Genomic DNA, 23,530 nt, shown 5'->3' with positions numbered 1-23,530 from the left:
AAACCAAGTACTTACATGCTAACGTTTCCTGAGATCTAAAGCAATTAAAGTATTCTATATTCAAATAATTAGTTGACACTTTTTGGTGGAAGGGGGAAGACGCAACAAGGAAGATCAAATCCCAAGGGAAGGCAAACATAATGCTCACTAAATAATTAATTAAATACCGCCAGGTGAAGTCACTGCCATGGATTTCTTACAAACAAGGAGTTTCTTTGTGCAGACTTAGCTACAGTCACATTTCTGAATATATTTCTGCTCAAAGTAACGGCTACATTTCGATTTTTTCCTTCCTTTTCCCTTCACCACATTTATCTTTGCAATCCACACTGATTATGCCAGACTACCCCGAAGAATCTTTTTGTTTCATTTTTGCTGTTCACCACTCAATAAACATTCAAATATAAAACATTTGTGCATGACAATAAACTCAAGGCTTTAATTAAATAAAGCACAAAAGAAAACAACACAGCATTTGTAGACCGTAATGCCACCATTCTAGCGATCCGTGGTTACCTGCTACGAGGCTAATCCCTTAAAGTTCCCTGCCCAACGCCGCAGCTAACACAGGGGGTTCTGCATCACCAACTCTAGCAGACGCCGATTACCCCTTTTCTGGCAACCCGGTGCCACATTGCCCATGATCCAGCCTTTTTGACTTAAACCATGCTAACACTTGAGCAACAGTTCAAAAATAAGTGCAGCAATTAAAACGCACATTGCTTTTTATGTCATAAGCACAATGGCTGAACTCACCGGGGAGGCAGGATAGAAACTGCTCTGCGCCAACTCTCGGAATTGATTCCTGCTGCTACGAGCGCTGTTTGCCTGAGCATTTTGCACTGCACTGTTGTGAGCAGTCACAAGTTTGGGGCTCTTATTACCTCAAGCAAACCTTGGCTTTTGGAAGCACATTTTCTTCCCAGAATGAGACAAAACCCCAAACAGAACTGACTTGTGATATACAAAACTCCTGACTCAGCAAGACAAAAAGCAAACAAAGGAAAGAAACATCTTTACCAAAGTTAGTAGGAATAAAGTGTCTATAGCCACTTGGCTTACTGGAATGAAAATAAATCAAAACCAAACCACCAAATACACTAAACTTTAGTAATTTGAACATCTCGCTAAAAAATATACCCCATCACCCAAAATCAAAATAGCAACCTAGGGGAATGTTTACAAAAGTCTCTAACTACCTGTTAAAACAGCGTATTAGTCACCTATAGCCTGTTAATGACTATCTCTGTCATAAGAAAGAGTGCATTTTGAAGAACACGATACCCAGAAGTGATGTCACTCTGTATCAAACTGATTGCTAGTGCTTAGTTACAAAGAAAAGAGGGATGCTCTTAAATGTGTAGGGAAGATGCTCCTGCTTCTGAAAAAGGTTTCCCGGCTGCATTGATGTAAACTTTGCTTTGGCTGTATGTTCTTTGGCAGCACCTGGTGGAATTTGGATAAAACTACAATAATAATGTAAAAGAAAAGTTACTACAACTCTACTACTTTTTGTATAAACGCTTCTAATGAAGTTACTTCTTAAACTATTCACAAGGCACGCACTTGAAGTTAACATGAAAATAGATAATTTCTTGTATTTTACAAAACATCGATGGGTATTTTTGTAATATCAAATACCATATTATAACAACTACAATATCTAGCTTTAGTCTTGAGATTAGTAGGCAGCTGGTTTTGCACTATTCTAGTGAAAAAAGAACAGCAAATAAAAAAAGTCATCCATTTAATACAATCTGGAGGAAAGAAAAGATTTCGCATTTACGATAAATTAACTGTCACTCACAGCAACAGATCAAATAAACTGACATCACCAAAAAATACAATGAAATAACATGTTTTATAAGACATGTTAGAGAAAATACCTGACCACATTTTGTACTTGGCTCTGTCACTGACTGGTAAAACCTCTTCAATTTAGTCATTAGCAGATCTAACTAAACAGAGAACTAGTAGGCAATTAGATATTATCTGCCTGTGGTGCAGAGCTTCTAAAATCATAATGTCCTATCAAAAAGTATCCGAGGGGGTGGGGGTGGAAGGGGACTTCTTCTCAAAGTAATACTATAGGAAGTATTTAGCATAATATGAGCCCGTGGCTATCAAATTAGTCTCGTTTGAAATACTGTAATTAACGGAAGGGAGCCTAACATACTTATCACAGTTAGCCACTTGTATTCAAATCATGCTGAAGAGTTTTGAAGGCCAGAAACATCTTTTTTTTTTTTTTTCTTTATTTCCCACACACACAACTAAAGCACTAAAACCCAGCAGCATTTTACCCCAACAATAACCTTTAAAAAGCATTTGTAATTTGACTTATTTTCTCTTTATACAGTGTAGGAGTAAATTAATGAAGAAAACTACTGACACAGGTGAGATCATCTTTTACAGAAGACTTTCAACTTATCACAAATTATGTTAAAACAAAGCATGATGTTAAGAAGTAATTGTACCAATGACCAATATTCACACTTTCTACACCAATCTCTTTTATTGAAAACAATTTTGGATTCTTACATTTATAAATGCACTGTCCCCTTTCTAATTTGGCTTCAAGATGTCAAATCTTTCTGTCAACAAATCCGTTTGTTCGGAAATACAGCATGAGATTACTTTACAACCACACGTTCTGAAGTACCTTGCAGACGATTGCTCATCACTGCAGTCCGTCTTTGATATACTCATTTTACAAACAGGTAATAATGTATGCTGAAAGCTAATCTAAGATGCGAGACGTATGTCAATGGGCTACTAAAATATCACCATGACACAGAGTTTTCTGGCAAGCACAGACATAACACTATCCATTTAAAATCAGGATCTAAATTTTAAACAACAGGACCACTTACATTTTCTGCAGTGTCTTTCACCTGAGCACTATAAAGCACTTTACAGACATTAAGAAACTGCACCTCACAAAACCTTTGAGAGGTCTGACAACGGGTAAACATGTATCACTTCGTCCACCACTTAAATGCCACCACCTTTCAGGTGAAGCACAGATGCACCAGGACATCCTACAACTACTTTTGACAGAAAATGAAGGAAAAACCTGCATCCTGTTAAAATAATAATAAAAAATAATCTAAGTTACACCTTTAGTGTCGTGGTGTTTGACTGTGATCTCTCATAACCAAAAGCAGATGTGACTTCAGCATCCTGTCATTACTACGAACCTCAGAGAAACCTTTTCACAAGTTTTCTCTTCTGCTGGAAAGTTTGCAAAGCTATCGTTGACATTAGATGCTTTAATGAATCAAGACAAGACCAGACTAATTTCAGATTTGTGAGCTGGTACTGTTTGTCTCTCCAAAATAAGCAGTGCGCAGGCTCACAGTAAGGATGCGGTCCGATCTGCATGACTGCACACCTCCACGTTTCTGATATTAGAAAAAGATACCTCTACATTCTGTAACTCAGCATCTTGCAAACCTGAGGTAAAAGAATTTTTCAAAGAAGAGTTTTAGGCTTTTTTTTGTTCTCAGTTCAACCACCTTAAGAAAAGTTTTTTTCTAAATTTTCAGTGGCATTATAACCTCTTTTTCTTTTTCTAAAACAAGATTGGTGCAATTTACATCATGCATATCTTTTGTTTACTTTAGACCCGCTGCCAGCACAAAGGAAGAAAGGTAGTAGACGAAAGGTCCAGCAACTGGAGTTCAAGATTCAATTTCTTTAAATGCATTTACTTGAAGGCTCTAAAAGCCATGTTATAGTTTAATCTTCCCCAAACCATTCAGTTTCTGCTAGATTTAGCACTTTTGTCCCTTTGTATTCACAGACTTCACATAGCTTCTCCCAGGCTGGCAGGCCAACATATTAGAAATAAAATGCAATTCTGGTATCTGACACTTCAATTTAGCTTCTTCAGTAGCAAAGATCATCAACTGCACTGCTTTCTCCCATGACAGAAGATCACCTAAATATCACTTAACTGATGTGAGCTCTGTTGGTAATGCATACACTGTCTCGCCACTACATTACCACCATGCTGCCTAGAACAAAAATCAATTTTTAATTGACTGGATTATTTGAGGAATGTGGCCCATCCACTGTGCACTGCTGATAGATTCTCCTAGTTTTTCTGTCAGCAAAGACTGTAAAATTTCAAGCATCTTCAATACAGTAATTTGAGGATTTATCCAGAAGCCATATGAACAGAACACCACCGCAGTTTTTTCAGTACTACCCCTCTGTTATTCTTTTTCCTGGCTAGCAAAGTTAGGTCTCTAAAGTACAAGTGAAAAAACCACTGACATAGGAAAGATGATGAGGTTTTCATTGAAATGAAAATTACGCAAAGGATGCAAATGCGTAAGAAACAGAGAGAACTACAGTGGACTTGAAAAACTCCTTTTAAGTTTGGCACTGAAAGTATGCCAGCGGATGACACCATAGAGCATCACAACTGCAAGATCCACGAACAATCTGCAATACCTGGCCCCAGCAGCAACCAAAGTATGGTTTCTCAGCTAAGTATCATTACTGTTTCCTTCAGTTATCACTGCTGCCTTGAGATATAAACTCAAGCAGTTAAGGCAAAGGGTTGACATCAAAAAGAAACATTATACAAATGAAAATATGGAGGTGAGTGGGTACAAAACACTCAACGTTTTATCAGTAAATACTGCAGTAAGCAATTTTATGAAACACAGTGTAAGGTATTCACTGACTATTTTGTACAGAGATTAGAAAAGTTTCTATCACTTCAAGGAGTTTTCTGACAGGTTAGGCGTATAATTTTACCAACGTTTATCTCTCCCTTTCTCACTGCTCAAGAGAGAACTGCACCAATGTATTGAACAGAAAATCCTAGCCTCGTACTGCAACCCTTTCCAGCATACTCAAGTGCCAAATTCTGCACTGTACTCACATTAGTTTTAGTTTACTAATTCCCAATGTCAAAAATCAGTACAGTTCCAGAAATCAACAAATTTAAGATACTTGCCAGTAAAGATGTATATGAAGATACATTTGGCTTCTTAAGTTTCTGAATCTCATTTCACAAAGGTCCAAAATATGTATCTTACTTTAACCACATGTTAGAGCTTGACTAAGCGGACGTTATTTTTTCATGTTCTCTGTGCATCACTTCACGAAAGTACCAACATTACTGGCATTTTATAGTAACATTACAGAGTAACATCACTGGCATTTAATGCCATAGTCTGCTGGACCAGGTTCAGCCAGTGGAGCTGTATTTCAGGAAGGCAGTCCCTGAGCTAACCCTCTGTGAGACCGCTATGCTGCCAGCCCCCAGCCCGGGGAAGAGGGTACTGCAAAGGAAGCTGGCTGAGGCACTGCTGCTTCTTTTATTGCAGAGGTGCTAGCTCGTACCAGTTTAAAATGCTGGCAAAAGCATGCATCCTCAGAGGTTTCCCGACTCTCTCACAGGCTGTTACAATCCTCCTATCACTGCTACCAGATCTGCACATCGTTGGACTACCTGCAGTACAAATCTGAGCAAATTAGGTATAGTCATATTTCTACCCAATAAACTAGGACACATGGTTCAGAGGAGAGTTTGTGCTGGCTTTTTGAAACCTGGGAGAAGACAGAAATACCTGATCTTGCATAAAGTTAGACTGACACAGTAAGAGAATGCCTGATTTGGGTTACACCTGGCAGTACAAAGCGAGCCTGTCGAAGTTTCTATCACATCAGCACCTTGTACCCTGTTAGCATGGCACTTCTGATGCAGTACTAAAAAATCCTAAAAGCCAGACTTCCTGGATCATCAAACCATACCCCATATATTTGCTGTCAAAATTCACAGATTCTGGAACTTGATATTCACATAAAACTCTCCTCCTCCACTTTAACAACAAACAAAAACTTTGGGGTTTTTTCAGAGCACTATCCACTTTTAAGCTGCTCCATGAGCTCCAAAAGTAGAAAACAAAGACGATACTTCAACTGATATTTTTTTTGTTTTATTTCCTGGTGATTCATGGCAGTTACATACCCAAAGCTTAACCAGATGTCAGATAAAAACAAGCCACCTTTAAATATGCGAAACAATCCAGGTCTCTGAATATTCTGGTACTTCTCAATCATTATTCCAAAAGAAGTGTGTATTTAAAACTAAATTTATGCTTTGAAACAAGACAAAGGCATGATTAAAATTACTTTAGAATACTAGTTAAAAATTAGACTTGAGCCCTTCACCTTATGTTTCAGAATCAGAAACATGTCTATGGTCCAGGTTGAAATGTATACTTCATACGCTGCTAATGTCCACTTCCTATACACTTTTGTCTTCATCCAAGTACTCTTGAACTGCTATAGCCCTAAAAGCATCCTGGATACAATGACTACAATGTCAGCAACGCACAGGATGAATCTAGGACATAGCAAATTTCTACTACTGTCTTTTAAACACATTCAAAAAAGTGTTCTGTGACTCTAGAAATATTGTTTAATATGAAGGAATCCAGGAGGGAATCTTCTTAATGTATGGATTTCATATAGACTTGGTATTTCTGTTCTCCGGTTGACATGAAAGTAAAGGACAAGTCTTGTAGCCCAGTGCAGGTGTACTACACTGGCTTTCATAATGTCATGTCAAGAATTAAATCAGCTTAGTAACTTCAAAACCAGGAGCCATTGCAACCTATGGTTTCCACAGCCTATGCTCACAGAAACAGTTTCCATCTCACTGGTAGGCAGTGAGGAAATTCTCAAATACATTCTAGATGTCTGCACATCTGCCTTGTCATCCTGCCTATATCCACCTGGCTTCAGAAGCTCAAGGCTTCTGTTCAGTGTACACGATCGCTTCGCCTAAGAGTAAAGGAACCATATACCTATTCATGTATACGTATTTGTTAGCTTTTTTTAAATATAAAACATCAAAATATAACAATAACTGAAATCCTAAATACTTAAATTAACTAAATTACTTCAAGTAATTAACTTGTGATTTACTGGCTTCTTAACAATAGCTCTACTAACTCATCTTCACGATACGCCTTTTCAATACTGATGTATAACTCCGAAAACAAGCTGCTTAGCAAGATGATTTATAGAATAAAGAAACATCAGCTTGCTCAACTAATATAAATGACTAGATTTGATCCCTAATGTGAATGAATCTTCCAGTTGCTATTCCATTAACACTTTGGACTTGCTCAGCTTCAACAAATTCACAGTGTGGTGTTACAGCCTATGGCACTTAAAAGCCAGTCCATGCATTTTAGAAGATTATAGTCAAGCTCTTGTTCATTTGTCGATAACGATAATTGAAAAATTGGGGAAATTTTTTTCTGTTAATGAGACGAAATTTAGCTCATGTATAACTGACTCCTCCCCAGGGAGGAGTCCACAATGCAAAAGACTCCAATCTTATTTTAATAAAACCAGCAATAATATGCTACTTTTATGTAGTACATTCCCTGTAATAATGCTATTTTACAAATAAAGAAGAAAAAAAGGATAAGTTGAAATCAACATTTTCAAAGATAACAAATTTCTACAGATTGATTGGGTTTTCAGAAGCGTGCATCATCTCTTAAAACAAAGCCTCTGGGTCTAAAATCTGGCATCCAACTGGTGACATGTCTAAGAAAAGAGATTCCTCCAAAGATAAGGAAAGCAGAGTAAAGCTCAGACTAAAAGCCAGAAATCCTTTGGTCTCCTGATAATTTACATCTGGACTTCTCACGTTCCTATGCAACTTCAGCAATTGTACAAGAATTCTGACTTGGCACTATTTGCAGATTAGAAAGCAGCCCTTCAGTAAGTGCCAAAATAAAGCTACGCTGCGTTTGATTCCATGCAGTACTTGGAGTAAAACAATGACCTAAAGGTTCCTGCTGTTTCAGGTTACTACGGCAAAACTAGGACTGAACAATGAACACGCCAGCATGCAGCAGATTTCTATTCTTAAAATCTGAATTCTTCAGATTAAATCTGAATTTTAAAATCAAGTTTAAGATCTTTTACAGCTGGGGGGCGCATATATAGCACTTGCATAAAATAATATTCTTTATAGCTAACAACATAACCTAAGATGGTAAAATAAGGCATCACTGAATCCTCCTTCACCAAACCTTAATACTTTGCCCCTCAGATGAGCACAATTACCCCAAATGAAGAAATGACAACTTAATTTCAGTATTAGACAATAACAGAAAAGCTGACTATTACTGTACTTACTCGTATAAAAGCAAGCAGATTATACTGGTGGGCCAATATTAAAATCTCTGTTTCATACAGAATGAAAACAAAGTTGCAGATCAGAAGAGATCCGTCCATCATTGAACAATGATCCAGTGACTAACAGCAGCATTTAAGCAACACTGCATCTTTGTTAAAATACAACTAGCAGACTTCAGTACTTTTTGTTGTGTTTATCTGTGTAGGATTCCACCCCAAAAGCTGTCTGTGGTTTCCTATCTACCGAAAGCCATGCTTCGGTCAACTGCCCTCTACTTCAATTCGTTTTCAATTGATTCTTTCTAAAACACCTCTTTTTTTGACTCTCTTGTAGATTACAGGATAGACTGCAAAGCCGTCTCTCTCTTAGTGTTTTGAAATTCTAGATGCTGCACAGAGAAAATTCTGAAGACATTTGTGTCAGCTATTAACAGAACCTTCTGTGCAATTTTTCAGCTGTAGGTTTTTGTTCTTTGCATTATGTGTTAAACTTACTTCTATTTTACATTTTTCTAAAATGCTACTTCAAACAAGTAATGATGGAAAACAGTATCTGCCTCTGGCTACTTGCAGGCTGTACGCACACACAGAGATTCCTTCGACCTATTTTACTTACTTCCTTATTTAATTGTTTCTGATAGCAAGTTTCTGTCCCTCCTTGGTATACAGAGCTGTAATTCCTTCATCACATTCCAAACATGTTTTCCCTAGCCGCAGTCCCTAACAGCAACACAGTTCCTCTCTTCCCATCATCTTACTGCCTTCCACTACAAACCCTTATGAATTTAATTTAGGTATATATACTGGTAAAAATATATTTAGTACAACTCAGACATTTATTCTTCTCTACTTCAAACATTCATTTAATAATGCTAGTCTATTAATCTGATGAATGCTAAGTACAGGACAGTGTGCAGATACCTAATTTTACCCAGAGGGAAACAAAACAATTTCCAAAAAGCCATCACTTACTACAGCTCTCTGCTGATATTTCAGAAATGCCTTTGTCCCTGGGATGTATTCAGACAGCATTCTACAAGTCTACAAATGCATCTTTTTAATAACAGTACCACATAATTCTTCAATGCTACACACAGATGAAAAAGTGCAAATGTTTTATCTATCCCCAAAACAAAGGTAATAAGCCTTTGTCTTTGCTTTTTTTGTGTGTGCTTTAAGCATTTACCTTAATGAGCTTTGTTTCTTTGTACCTCTGGAGATTAGTATTCTGCCCAACAAAACAATTTATTGCCCAAAATGTTACTACTGCTGATAAAATCTTAGCTTCTCCAATACTTCTGGCTTGACAGCTAATACCCTAATGTTTCATTTACAGCTGAACAAAGCAGCTTATCTCTACTAAAAGGGGAATTAGTTAGTAGTAAGAAATAATTTCAATCATCTGTTCTGCTTCCCAAGTAAAGTGATGACTTGTGCATTCTTGCTTCTATCTGATGACAGGTATGTTGCAGTTCTTGGAATACAGAACAGGTCTGTCACATAAGCTTTGTAATTCGTACAATGCAGCTACATGGATTAGGGAAGAGTCAGGTCTTTGCTGTCAAAAAAATCTGCAATCAGCAGTGTGCGGCAGTCAGCACTTCTGCTTTACAGATAGGGCACGGACTCAAGGGAAAAAAAAAATCAGGTCTGATCAATAAATAGCTTCATTTTGTATCTTTTGTATTTTTGTAATATTCCAACAAGTATATGTATATGTGAAAATCCCTATTAATAACACAATAGATTTTGTTGACAAAAATCATACTTTAAAGTGTGTGCTTTGCAAAAATGGCCTTGATGATCATCTTACTATGTAAGGAAGGTGACTTTTTGATTCTATTAAAAGACATGCAGATGTGGCACTTAGGGACATGGTTCAGTGGTGGACTTGGCAGTGCTAGGGTAACAGTTGGACTTGATGATCTTACAGGTCTTTTCCAACATAAACGATTCTATGTAACTAATTATATCTCCAGGAATGAAAATCTACTATGATTTTATCTATGTATCATACACATCAAATCAGTTGTGGAACTCCTATCCAGAGTAGCTGATATATTCTTGGAAATCTCTATGGCAAAGGACAAAGACTGATTTTTGCTTGATGTCTGAATGACCTTCTTATCCCCAACTTCATTTTTTCATGTTGTTACAGAATAAGGTCACCTGAATACTTCAGGGAAAGCAGCATAACATTTACCCACACTGTATTTTCTCTGTACGTTTTCTCTGCTCTAAGATTCTTCTAAGTAATAATTTATTTTGCACCAAATTTAAAAGAATTACAGAAGTAATTAGAACTGTAGTGCCATTCTTGAGTTCTCTAATATTTGGTTCGTTAATTGGGCACAATTTATTACAGCATAAGAATTTATAGCTAATACTTTTTAAATTCAGTTCTTAGTTTTATCAGAAAAACTGAAATTATGGATTTCATTTGGATTTCAAAAAAGCTGTGGTTGGAGGTGAAAGGTGCATTAGATTAAAATATTAATACCAGGAAATAAAAACTAAAATAATCCTTCAGAATTAACTGGAAAAACATTACATGACAATCTGATGTTAATTTCAACTGGTCCGTACGTATCTTCCATGCAGTCAGCAATGTGTACCACTGTTTAATTCAGCTTGATATTCTAAGACATAGCGACCATATTACGCATACCTGCTAGACTTGTGTTAACACTGCAAAATTTCCCTAAGTGTAAGTGAATGACTTCAGGAAAATGTGCCAATGGTTTTAGGCACCACACTATAAAACAAATTTTCCACTGTCGCTTTGGTCTCTACAGTCTCAGAAATTTCAAAAAACTAGAGGGTGCAGCAGCAAGAGGCTTGTCCAAAGTTAAATGGACAGCACCACTGACTGCAAAATGCTACTCTTTTTTTTTTTTAGGTAATGGAAATTATAATTTATTTATTTGATAGCAAATCTTTAATTCAGCCTGTCAGACAACAAAGTGCTCAGAAAATACACATCTGATTTCTTCTTACACAATAATGCTGAATTAACTAGGTATGAAAAGAGGCACTGTCATTTTGCAATCCTGGAATATAATCCTTCATTCAGAACTTTCACTCTGTTATGTCTTAATGGAGTTCCAATGGCTTTGGAATTAATTGCGCATTTTTGGGGGATTCTCTTTAATCCTCTCTCACATCCTTACTTTTCAATCGCAACTAAATATCATAAATCAGTTTAAAAATTAAGTTATAATATACATTACAGTTATACTATAAAAGCATCCAAGATTTGTCATCTGTTGTACGGTATCAAACTTGATCTTTCTGTAGCATGCATTACGCTGACCACTTTACGTGCAGTTATATGCTCTTTTCCAGCTCCCAAGAGACGCTAGACCACCTTAGCATTTGTCTTACTCCTCTGTTAGTCCAGGAATCTGATCCAACTTTATATGGCTAAAATGTCAGTTTGTTCCTCTGCTGTGAGCGGTTACTTTATTCTACTTCCATGTGTCTTATATGGGTTGTAAAAAGACTGAATGGGCTAAGCAGTGTTTTTTACTGATAGAAGTATCTCTCAAAAAAATATTTAAAAAAATAATTATATTTCAGAGGATAATATTACGTGCTGATTTACCTAAAAAGCCATTTACTAAAACCTGAATTTATACTTTTAACTGAGCTTAACAATGACAATCTTAAGTGCTTACTTGGCTGCTGCACCACATGACAAATTCTGCATGACTGCCCAAGGGAAAGTCAAGATTAATCAAAAGGTTGTGATCAGAAATTAAGTAACAATCATTTTACACATATTTATCTGGAAACCCAACAGTATTCAGTTAAATGCCGGTAAAATCCAGAAACATGGATTATTTCACTTATCACTAGATTGTAACTGCCTCAGAGATTCAAATATACTCTGCAAAAGGAACGCCTACACACAACAGTTGAAAAGGCAACACCAAAAGGAGGTGACAGGCAGAGTGGCTCCTCCGGAAAGAATGTAGTTGGACTAACCAGCTGCAGTGAGTCGTTAAACGAGGAAAACACTCACGACTTCACTTCTGTTACCAGCGTGTAACATTCAGCTAAGCTAACCCCCAGCACAGACCAAACTGCTTGTTACTAATTCTACTACACTTCTTTTTATAATCCTTCCTTACTACCTGTTCTTTCACAGTTCCACAGTTTGTGATATCATCCTTAGAAATTTGTAGGGCTTTTAATTTTAAAAGTGAAATTAATTTTCATTAAGACCTTAAAGTGGTTGAAATGAGCTGATACAACAGAATAACCCAAAATGCCAGCACATTTTCTTAATTTCGAAAAGCCAGAAAAAGAGCAAATATTAATTCCTGCATATTCTCTCACCTGTATTCCAACCTTTGGTTTGTGTGCCTACATACACATCGAAACATGCACACATGCAAATGGCTCCTCACCACACTTCTACGATAAGCCTATATCTAGATATAATAATGAAAATACGGATAGAATACTTCCCATTCATATGAATTGCCAAGGTATACATTGTCAGTACATTAAGGAGCTTGGGTGACAGTTTAAAATGCTTATTTAGCTGATTGCTTAACATGAATAAGTGTTCCACAAGGCAAGGCAGGAAAATATAACGATTATTTTTAAGAGTGCCATGAAAGGTTTCAATCTCATAAAATAGGTGGAATAAAAATACTTCTACCTACCCTGAAAAGGAAAGGACAATTTTCATTTTGGTTTGGTGATGATTCTCAATAAAAATATGAAGGGAATATATAAGAAGGTGTAAGCTAATACAGCTGGAACAACAACAATTATACAGACAGCTACGTGTAAAATGAAACTGGAAGAGGATTTGGCATGTAAGATAACTTCAGGCACCCTCACAAGGATATGAATATACATTTACACAAGGCTAAGTCCTGGAGTTCTTTCTCCTTATTTAAAACCATGAAAAGGCTTCTGTGAAGGAATATTATCAGATGTGGTCCCACAGAATCCTGAAGATCACACAGAGCGAGGTGGGATTTTATCCTCATTTATTCCTCATGGCAGTAATGACAATGTCTACGTACACAGAACCATAACAGTTCTATTTGGCCCGGAGTAGTTTAATTTTTAGTGCAGGTACTGGGCTGTCATTAATCTTTAAAATAGTATTAATTTAATGATGCATGCATTAAAAGTGTAAACACACAGCTGTACAAGATTTAACTCCACTGACAAAAGAAGCATCGAGGCATCCCTTCACTGAGATTTTAACTTGGAAATTAAATTTGGCACAAAACGTGTTCTTGAAATGTAAATTACAAGTAAGACTTTACAACCGAAAAATTTAAGTAGTTGGTTCCGCAAGCATCAGAACTGTCTTTAACCGCAGTGTAGTTGCTACATTTGACATTTAGTATAGGTTTCAAAACACATATTTTTTTCTCTTTCTCCACACTTACTATTAGTAATTTTATAAATATAAGAATTTGACAACATGCACAGAAAGATGTGGAAACTATCCACTTGCTGTACACTGTGTCGGTTCAATTGTCCATAAATGCTTAAGAAAATGGAAAAATGGTAAGCATGTGGGCTGCATGCATTGACTGTGGTCACTTCTGTTATTTTTTTCCACTTCATCACACACTGTGTGAGCTGCATTTCCAATTAACCTTCCCCTGAAATAAGGTAACTTGACACAGTCTACACTTCATTTTCTTTTATACTGACACAAACCATAATTCCTTTATCACATAATAAGATGAGCTACTTAAATTTATATAGAACCCCAGAACTTACAATCAGCATCACAGAACAGACTGGTGTGCCCCTGAAGACTCTATGAAGCCAAAGAGACTCTCCGTGGGAGCAACTGATCGTGCAAACATCATAAATTTCAAAGTAAGAATTTTCTGTGGTTTCTATGCATAAAAGACAAGGTTTAAGAAAAGTAGCACTATCACCAAATATAGTAGTAACGTGTGAATTACTGAACGTGGATGAGAAAACACAGATTTCCTATTATTCATGGACAAATTTAGCAGGTTAATCCTACCAACTGCAGGGATTTTGGCAGATGAAAATGCCAGAGCATCTGTGACACTGACTTGCCTTGGAAAGAAAGCAGAACTGAAGATAATTCCTGAGCTGGTGAGTACAGTCACCGGCTAGGAAGCCACATGATGTAATTTTTGTTAATAAACTGATGAAACTGTTAAAATTTCGTAACTGTTTGACCCCCCCCAGCCCATGCTCAAGCTGGAATCCTGTTTCAGAAATTCCCTGATGTGACAATGTAAGAATTCTTTTATCTCTCTCCGTAAATATTATGGACAGCATGTACCTATTTATCTTTGTGCCTTTAAGCTTAAAATGCTGTCCATATCCCTGTCCTTTACTCCAAAGTATTGATAGAGAAGAACAATATCCTCTTCTCACCCCTTTTCTTTGCTTGACTAAACATGCCTACCTCCCTTCTAATATGATCCGTTCTCCACTCCCCTCATCCTACTAGTTCTTATCTGCACCTCTTCCGCGTTGTGTCCACCTGTCACGATCCAACTGCACCATCTGGTTAACGGAAGATGTTACGTGTACTTATAAGTGTTGTATATACCATTAGACTTTGAACTAGCTGTGTGTTTGAGTTTGGGATACATGATTCATAATCTTAGCTTTGATATATTTGGAGCTATTACAGTATTTAACAATAACACCTTAGCTGAAAATTCCTTGAATACTGGTAATGTGGGGTCAAGCACAAAAACACTAGGCAATAGTCTAGATTTGAAATTAGGCTGTATGGCCCGTTCATGCAACGCCAGCAGCTTTTAAATGTATAAATTTGCTACAGATTAGTTTTATCAGTGTGATCAGTCTTTGTGTTCAATATTTTAAGTATTATACTTTAATTTTAGAATTTTAAATATTATGCCAGTAACAAGAAATAAGCACAGCAATAAATACCTGTCATTTTAATAACAGGCTCTGTGATTCTAGTAAGTAAAAAATGCTTAAACAGGTTAAGTATATTCTTTTAAGCATTTGTTCATACCCATATGTTATGTCTGGAGAGCTATTTGCTCACTTTGGCTAATTTTCTTTCTAAATATCTATTTATTATCATGACCAGCAGTAATTATAGAGTCTTGGGACTTTTTGCCATTTTACAACAGGCTACAATGCACATTATAGAATCATAGAATGGTTTGGGTTGGAAGGGACCTCAAAGACCATCTAGTTCCAACCCCCTGCCATGGGCAGGGACACCCTCCACTAGACCACGTTGCCCAAAGCCCCATCCATTATAGCAATGGTGTCTTTGTCAGTTGGCCACTTTAGGATGAAATTGTCAAAACATATGGTAGGACAGGAGAAGAACATGACAAAAAGAGAAGGTATTTAATCAAATCAGGAAGATTTCCTAATACTATACCCCCACCCCACCACCAGTCATCACAGTTCTAGAAAATAATGGATATATAGCTTAATATAATGTAGGACTATTTACTCACTATGGACTATGTTATGTCTGGTCCACCTGGCTGTACACTACAGGATATGGTGATGTCTTGTGAATGTGAGTTCATCAAATGTATAAAACTGCTGCTGTGAGTGCATGGGAAAATACTGTCATCATCTTCTTTGCCTAGCAAAAGACAGAATTGGTATATTTAGCACTTGAGGTCAGGTCCTCAAGAGGAGTAACTTCAGTTGAGCTGTAATGACTTACAAACGTAAAAGATCTGGTCTTCAGATGTATGAAATGTTGTTCCTTGTCAAAATACTATACTACTAGAACTGAAGACATGAAGTTTGTGGTCTACCAACCCTTTCCAAAAATTCAAAGTGATTTTCATCACCTAAACAGGTTTAAGTTTCTGGCAGTTCCATAAAATACTTACATTACCTGTGGATCTTTTGACCAATGAGGTATTTATCATAAATTTATCATTAAACATAGCTAATATATGAGCAACATGATCCCCAAATACATCTCATTTACCAATATGAAACCACATTAAATTTCAAACACACTTAGCTTACTGCATTATTCAGGAAGGATACGTATGAGTCTGTTTAACTGGTATTCCTTACATGCCAATTAATGTAAATACTATAAGTATGCAAGTTACTGTAAACTGCAAAAGAGGATAAGAAAAGGCTTATTATTAAATACATAAGATGTGCCTGAAATAAAAATCTTATTTTTTTTCTATTTCCAAAACAACTCTTTGTTTACAGGCATATTTAACAGGTCAGCACTCAAAAATTAACACAAATAGAAATAAAAAGAGAGAATCATTGAACAAGCTTAGTGTAAAACAATTCTATAACCATAAATTACATGTACCTTACACTACATAAACACACAGGTATTTCTTAATGTAAAAATTATACAGATAGCTTCTGTACAAATAGACATAAATGCATATGTATGTACAAAGTACTTTGAGAAATTGTAACACTGGAATTTGAAATTTAAGTTTATCAGATAAACTTGCCACCTAAAGGTACTACATCATCTCATTGATGACTTATCAAATACGCAGATCTATGAAAAATTTAAGTAATTACATCTGTCAAGTAAAATACACAGCTGACTGCCAAAAGCTAGGCAAGCATACTGAAGCTACATACGCACTTCATATTTTACTCAGGCACAGCACACTTTGAAGAGTACAACTAATTTTATTAGGTATTATTGTATCTAGCAACTGAAGTTTGGAATTTATTTTACTGATAATGATAACTAATGTGGTTCCATAATACAAAAGTAAATAAAATAGTAAATAAAGTTACTCAGGAGACAAATACCCAATATTTCACAGTAGAAAGTCCCTTTCTCTCTGCTTACGTCTTGTGTTGATAATGATGACAAGGCTGAGATTCTCCCAACCCCTTACATATCATACACCATCTGCCATTCATAGTTTTGGCGGTTTCTTTTAGTGTTTTATTTATTTAAATCTTACTTACTAGACACTTTAGCAAAACAGAGTACTCAAAATCCACCAAAACCGAGATTCCAGACCTTCATGAAAGCTACATTTTTCACGGATCTTCTGAGCACTTACCAGCTCCAAGTCTCCTTACGTATTTTTTGCTCCAACATCTACAGCCTCATTTTTAGCCAGTTCTGTGTACCTTCCATTCTGCTCTGATTTCAACAGAAGTAGACTCAACTCTACTTCTCACAGCATTGCTCAGCAGCTTGCATGAACAAGACAAACTCATAGAAACATCGAGAACACCTGGTAAACCCTTAAAATCATGGGACAATTTTGGTAAGTTTTCAGAGGCATTTTCCAAACATGTACAACTTGAGTGGGAACACGGGCTTTTTCATACACATTAGCAAGCTCCCAAGTCTGACCAGACCAGAATACCCACACAAAGGTCCATAGTTTGGTTTCCAGAACCATTCAAGCTTTTGAGTGTCCTGCCACACCAGAAGATTGCTACATGCTACAACAGCTTTTTAGATGCCAGTCACCTGGATCTTCTGCATGAACAGCAAGCTTCCTACATCAAGGTCACTGAGCGTGCATCAGGGCTACCAATTTGCAATCACTATTGATGGAGCTCAAATCTGAAGGAGCATGATGAAGACGAAAAGCTCTTTAATAACTTTTCCCTTATTAAACATCTTTGTCACTGCAATGCATTATTACTTTAAGAAATTAAGAAAATATTGTGTGTAATATTTTACTTATTGTTGCATTCAAGAAGTAACTAAGGTGCAAAGCAGGGTAAAGCTCGATTGAAAAGTGCATGTTGATGCTTGCTTGATACCTGGAAGATGAATTACAGTTCTATTAATTCAAGTTGGCAGACTGGACTTAGCAAGCATAATAGTGAGATAGCTTTCATGACACGTGTTGAGCTGAGGGACTGCAACCCACAGCACTTAGGGTAAAACAATTTACAAATTGTCTGTCAGTTGTCTGTCTGTCTGTCATTGTTTAAGAAATCATGCAGGATCCTCAGCTAGAACGAACCACAATTAATTCCTTTTCTGTGTGAATTTCCTAAAAATCTCGTGATTTCTAGTGTCAGCACTCTGATAAGCTAGTAACAGTGACAGAAATTAAATAAAGTCCAGATAATAGTATGAAAACTGGTATTAAAATCAGAACACCATTAATTCCGTGATATAAGTGGTTTACCAAAAATCAATAAAATTATGAATCCTCTATACAGCTCATATGAATCACATACTATAAATTCATTCTAATTATTTATTATGCGTATTGTCTTTGTTTTATCATTTTGGAAAGCTCTGCAGCAGGTATCTTAAGTACAAATACCTAAACTAAACTTAAGAGATTTGGGAGGCTTACAGCTTCTTGATTTAATTGCATTACAAGTCTATAAGTAGAAAGCAATTTAGTCTGAAGTGGTACTTATGCATCATTCCTTTACAGGTTCTCAGCAACAGTGCTGGTAAATTCTTAGCATTCAACATATTCTGGTTTTATAATTTAAGTAGAAAAAGTGATGTACACATTTTCGTTTTAATTATGTAGCTTACGACATGTCCAGTAAGCACGTGATCTTTTAATTTTACGATTACTAACAACCAAAAAGCAACTTTTCTTTCCCTCATGATTGGTAAATTAATCAGCCATTTGTGTTATGAAATTACAGGTTGTAAACCGTAGGAAATATCACAAGTTTCTAACATTATACTATCTATATACAGGAGAACTGTCACTGTTTAATATATGTTAACAAGAATGCCAAGCGCCTACATTTAATTAAAGCTATACATCATTCTAGATAATTAGTAATAATTAAGAAGAATTACCACCCTAAATAAGGCAAATAATATTATTTCAACTGAAACTTGAAGTCTGAATTCAAAAACCCAAAATAAACTCTTGGGAATGCAAATAGGCCATTATGCAAACTGTTTTCTTTAAGTATGATATAATTTTTGTAATGAAATAAATCTATGCTGTTAAAATATTTAGCAGAACTGAGAATAATGAGTACAGATAGGATTAGTTTAATTAGTTTACTGAAATGGAGTTCTTATAGTGGCTAAGTGTGATATATTAGCTTTTGTCACTTGGAATAAAAAAAAGAGGTAATTAGTTCTCATTCAGATATATTGTTTTCTTTGAAGAAGGAATTGTAATATTTTAGCCTGCATAATAGAAAATAATACATGGAGCATAAAACTTATCTTCTTCATCCAAGAGTACACCTCTGATAAATAAGAAGAAAATAGGAAAACCTTAAGTATTCCGGAATGTAATCTTGAATACAGAGATTTAATTTACACTGGTGCAACTCCATGCATTCAAATGGACTTACTCAAATTGCAGAAGTCCGTTCATCATTTATCCCTGCCTAATTTAAGAGTTTGCAACAATTTTTGTCTCTCCATTCAGCAACTACTTCATTACCCAGAAAATCCTGTACTGTTGTCCTAAATCAAGGCTTTCACCAGGCTGACTTAAAATTAAGAGGAGGAATGCCTTCCTCAATAATATTTACTGTTGAATCATAAACATATCCGTTGTAAGGTCAGGATGTATTTTTATTCTCGTAAAAATAAGAAAAACAACACTTAAATATCCTTTTATAGAGTACCATTTCACAGCCAGAAAACTACTTAACAGTAATTGTACATTTCTGAAGACAGCTGTATGGAACATATTTAGCAAGGAATAGAAAGAAAATGGTTTATCCATCTTTTTCAAGAACATGGTAAATTTTAATTTTCTCTGTTAAGAATGGGGATATTATTCCAATCAAGCAATATGAATGTATTTAAACTAGAATGTAAAGGTCCAAAAAATTAACCCTCTGTAACAACTGAACACAAAAAAACCCCCCAAAACCTGTGGTAACAGAAAGATGGGAGCAGAAGGTATACAGAGAAATGAAAGTCTTGCAAAGCAATTAGATATATTTTTCAGTTAATAAAGAAGTTATGAATGGACCAAATTAATTTTACTTTAAATAAACACTTAGAAAGGGGAAACCCTCTGCTGCAGCATACTGAAAAGCCTCAGGCATTAGTATAACAACACATGCCATCTATCATTTAATTTTGCTTTTTTTTGGAACTGTATTGTTGCATATGTGGGAGCTATGTGGCATTCTGGATTGTAGAGTTTGGATAATACCATACACAAGCTTAAAACAGTTCCTAAATTGAAATACAGCACATCAATCACAAAAAAAAAAAAAAAAAAAAAAAAAGAGCTCTCCCACTTTTTACATCCTCCAGCCACACAGACTTACACATAGCACTTCAGCCAGAAACGCATAATAATTATGAGAATATAAGAAATACAGCTTGTACTTGGGGTCAGTTGGAGAATTTATATTGATGGTTCGGACTCAACAATAACATAGACAACTGAGCTCTGAGGGGCCCAAAAACCACAAAAGTCATGCAAAGTCTTCAGTCTCAATGTATTTGTCAATGTTCCCTACTTGTATCTTACTAACTTCAGACATTCACCTCCCAGATGATTTTCCAAACTAAATTCCATACTTGCTTCAGAACGGCCAAAGTGCCAAACTTTTCCTTTTTTAAAATATTGTGATGTTATTACATTAAGCGAGTTGTCATATTCCTATTAGAAAAGTGGCCAGCGTTGTGACTTTGCACCTTTGAAAACTATCACTGTGACTAACTGGCAAGTTGAAATACATAAAAACACCTCATGCACCACTGCTGCTCGTGTTACTGAGTTTGGAAACATGCTTCTCCTGAAAGGATAATACAGGGCCCAGAAAATGATATTGCAAAGTATTATGTTCATCTTCTACTGTTAGATTATAAGAAAGCTACATTCTGATAGTGTTTGGAATTCTAAAAATTAGTACATTCATTACTCATCGATATCATAATGAAGACAGGCGGGGAACTATACAATTTAATTTGCATCTTTTAATTGTAAAGTCCAAACAATAAATTCAAAAGAAATGAACTTGCTGCATGATATAATGAAGATAATCAAATCAGAGATGATTTAATAAAACCAAAGCACACAGTTTGGTACTCGAGAGACTGATACATAATTCATAAAGTTGCCACATTCGGTCATTAGGTCAAATATATTAACTAAGAAGTAAGTTATTCTGAGAACTGGCTATGAAGCTAAAAGATTCTTAAACATGAGCAGTGAGCATAGAAAAAGCTTTTGGCCTCATTTCTAAGTTTTATAATTGACTATTTACTATATGGTTTGCATCAAACTGCAGACTAAACTGATGTTTATGGGTTTCTATACATACTGTCTTATAGGCATTCATTCACTTCATCCCATTCCTCCCCCCCCACCCCCAAAGGAAAATACAGTGGACTTCGGATATTCACAGTAAAAATGCTGAAATCACTAGAAATCACTAGAAAGTACACAGGATGATGGAATTCCTTTTACAGTCACCCGTTAGAATGTGATACAATATTGGCCCATACATTACAATTCTAGAGATAACACTAATCCCCAGGTGCTGCTAGGAGCACTACCTCAACAAAGCTTTACTTGTTATCTATAAGAGAGAGGGGAGGGGAAAAAAAAAAGAAAAGGAAAAAAAAGCTGTAGAGGGATAAGGATGTAGTGTAAGAGTATCCAACCCTCAGAACATAATGACATAGAGCTGTCTGGAAAAAGTGACCTATGGAGAGGCTCACTTTCTGTCTATTAAAAGTGTGAAAAATAAGCCTGGCTAGGAGTCGTTACAAAGCAAATATAACGCTACAGTTAGTAAAACTGCTCCATTCCCCTCTCCGAGTACTGACCACCACCTAAGGGGCAGAATTTCACCATTCATTTAAAGCTCCAACAGTCAAGTGAGATTCTCACATCTCTGTCCCCAAGACCCCACCGGGTTTGTAGATTTTTATGATGCCAGAACCAGCTGAACTTGTGTGTTGTGCCAGAAGGGAAGGCAAGGCTAAAATTACTCCCATAGCAAGAGTTAAGAGGAGAATGGAACAAGATAGTTACAAAGACAGAACACAATGAATCTTTGCAAAAAATCCAGAGGCTCAACTGCATAAAATATTCATTTGACAACTACAAAACCTTTTTCAACTTTTTTTTTTAATGTAAAGAAAAGAAAAATTTAACAATTTTGGGGAAAAATTCTTACAAGCTTAGCAAGCTCTACCTGCATTCCTAGCACTTGCACCCACCTGTTGGAGAACAAGTATGTTTCTCCCAGAAATAATACATTCTGGTGCTTAAAACAGATCACCTACAGAATCTATTTTAGGTAGCCTGTCAACACAAACATTTTGTCCATGTGCAAAGAACAAATTTTAACCCTCAGGACATCAAACCAAAAATTTAGGACTCAGAGGCACAAAGGAAATGGGATCACCTTGAGGAAATTAGTTGAGTATATCAGTGAATTATGGAAACCTGACAAGTTTCTGCACTACAAATAGCCTTTTGACTTAGTAACAAATCCAGGATTATCCCATGTAATATAATCTTAAAACAAGAAGGTGGCATAATGATGGCAAAACTCAACAGGGGGGAACCTGCTCATCCAAACAAAGAGCTCTTCTTACCTGTACCCAAGTAAACAACAATTTATTTCAGTTTTGCTTTTGATTTTTAATTTGGTGAAGGAAGGGTGCATTTCCAACCACAAACCCTGGCAGTAAATCACAGATAAAATACCACCTAAGCTGATGTTAATTGTATGATGTTCCTGCATGTCCTCCATTCAATACAGCACAGTAGTAGTTTTAGTGTTCCACTCTGTTAGGACACCTCCATTAGTGACGATGATGTACCTTCTGGCTTGAAGAACCCAGATCAGTACACATTAGACCACAAGATGTCTTATTATATGAACAGATATGAAAGTGGATGCTGATACAACACTAAGAAAAATTTCTCCAATTTAGTCAAGCTGTAACAGAAATCACATATAATGAAAATACATTCTTGTATTTTTTCCAGTTACAAACATTTATTGATATCTATTTTATTGTAACAAATATAACAATAATGTGATCACACCAAAATTCAGCAAAGTGTGCATTCTTTGTCCATAAGTCTGCACATAATGCAGACACCAAGAAACATGCATTAAGCATTTATTCATCACTTCATTTCCAGCACTCAACTGATAAAAAAGGTTAATATATAATACAGTGTGGCTTCTGGAACAAAACAGATGGACTCTATAGCAGTATTACAGGTTGAAGGTCAAACAATGATTACAGTAGCCCCTTCTGGACTTCTAGCCTACATATTTTATGGAAAAAAGTCAAGCTACACTTAAATCACATCTCTTATCTGGAATTTATTCTGTATTCATACCCTTTCTTTTAAGATTATGAAAGGAACTGATTCAGCTCTTTTAATAACTGTTAAAACAGAATTGCTCAAAGAATCCAATTTTCTGT

General features: G+C 36.0%; 1 protein-coding gene across 49 annotated transcripts in view; it reads right to left on the bottom strand.

Moving 5' to 3' along the window:
- RBFOX1 (RNA binding fox-1 homolog 1) overlaps nucleotides 1–23,530 on the bottom strand; it is a 907,584-nt gene that overhangs the window by 207,054 nt on the left and 677,000 nt on the right. Inside the window, exon 1 of one of the 49 annotated variants that reach the window (XM_054843154.1) lies at nucleotides 15,654–15,787. The exons of the other annotated variants lie outside the window; for them this stretch is intronic. The gene's annotated coding sequence lies outside the window, so the exon portion shown is untranslated. Of the gene's footprint in view, nucleotides 1–15,653; nucleotides 15,788–23,530 lie in introns of those variants that run through there. 49 annotated transcript variants of the gene reach the window in all.

Source organism: Grus americana, chromosome 15, assembly GCF_028858705.1.
Source record: "Grus americana isolate bGruAme1 chromosome 15, bGruAme1.mat, whole genome shotgun sequence".
Classification (NCBI taxonomy): domain Eukaryota; kingdom Metazoa; phylum Chordata; class Aves; order Gruiformes; family Gruidae; genus Grus; species Grus americana.
This window is presented reverse-complemented; position numbering and strand designations above follow the sequence as displayed.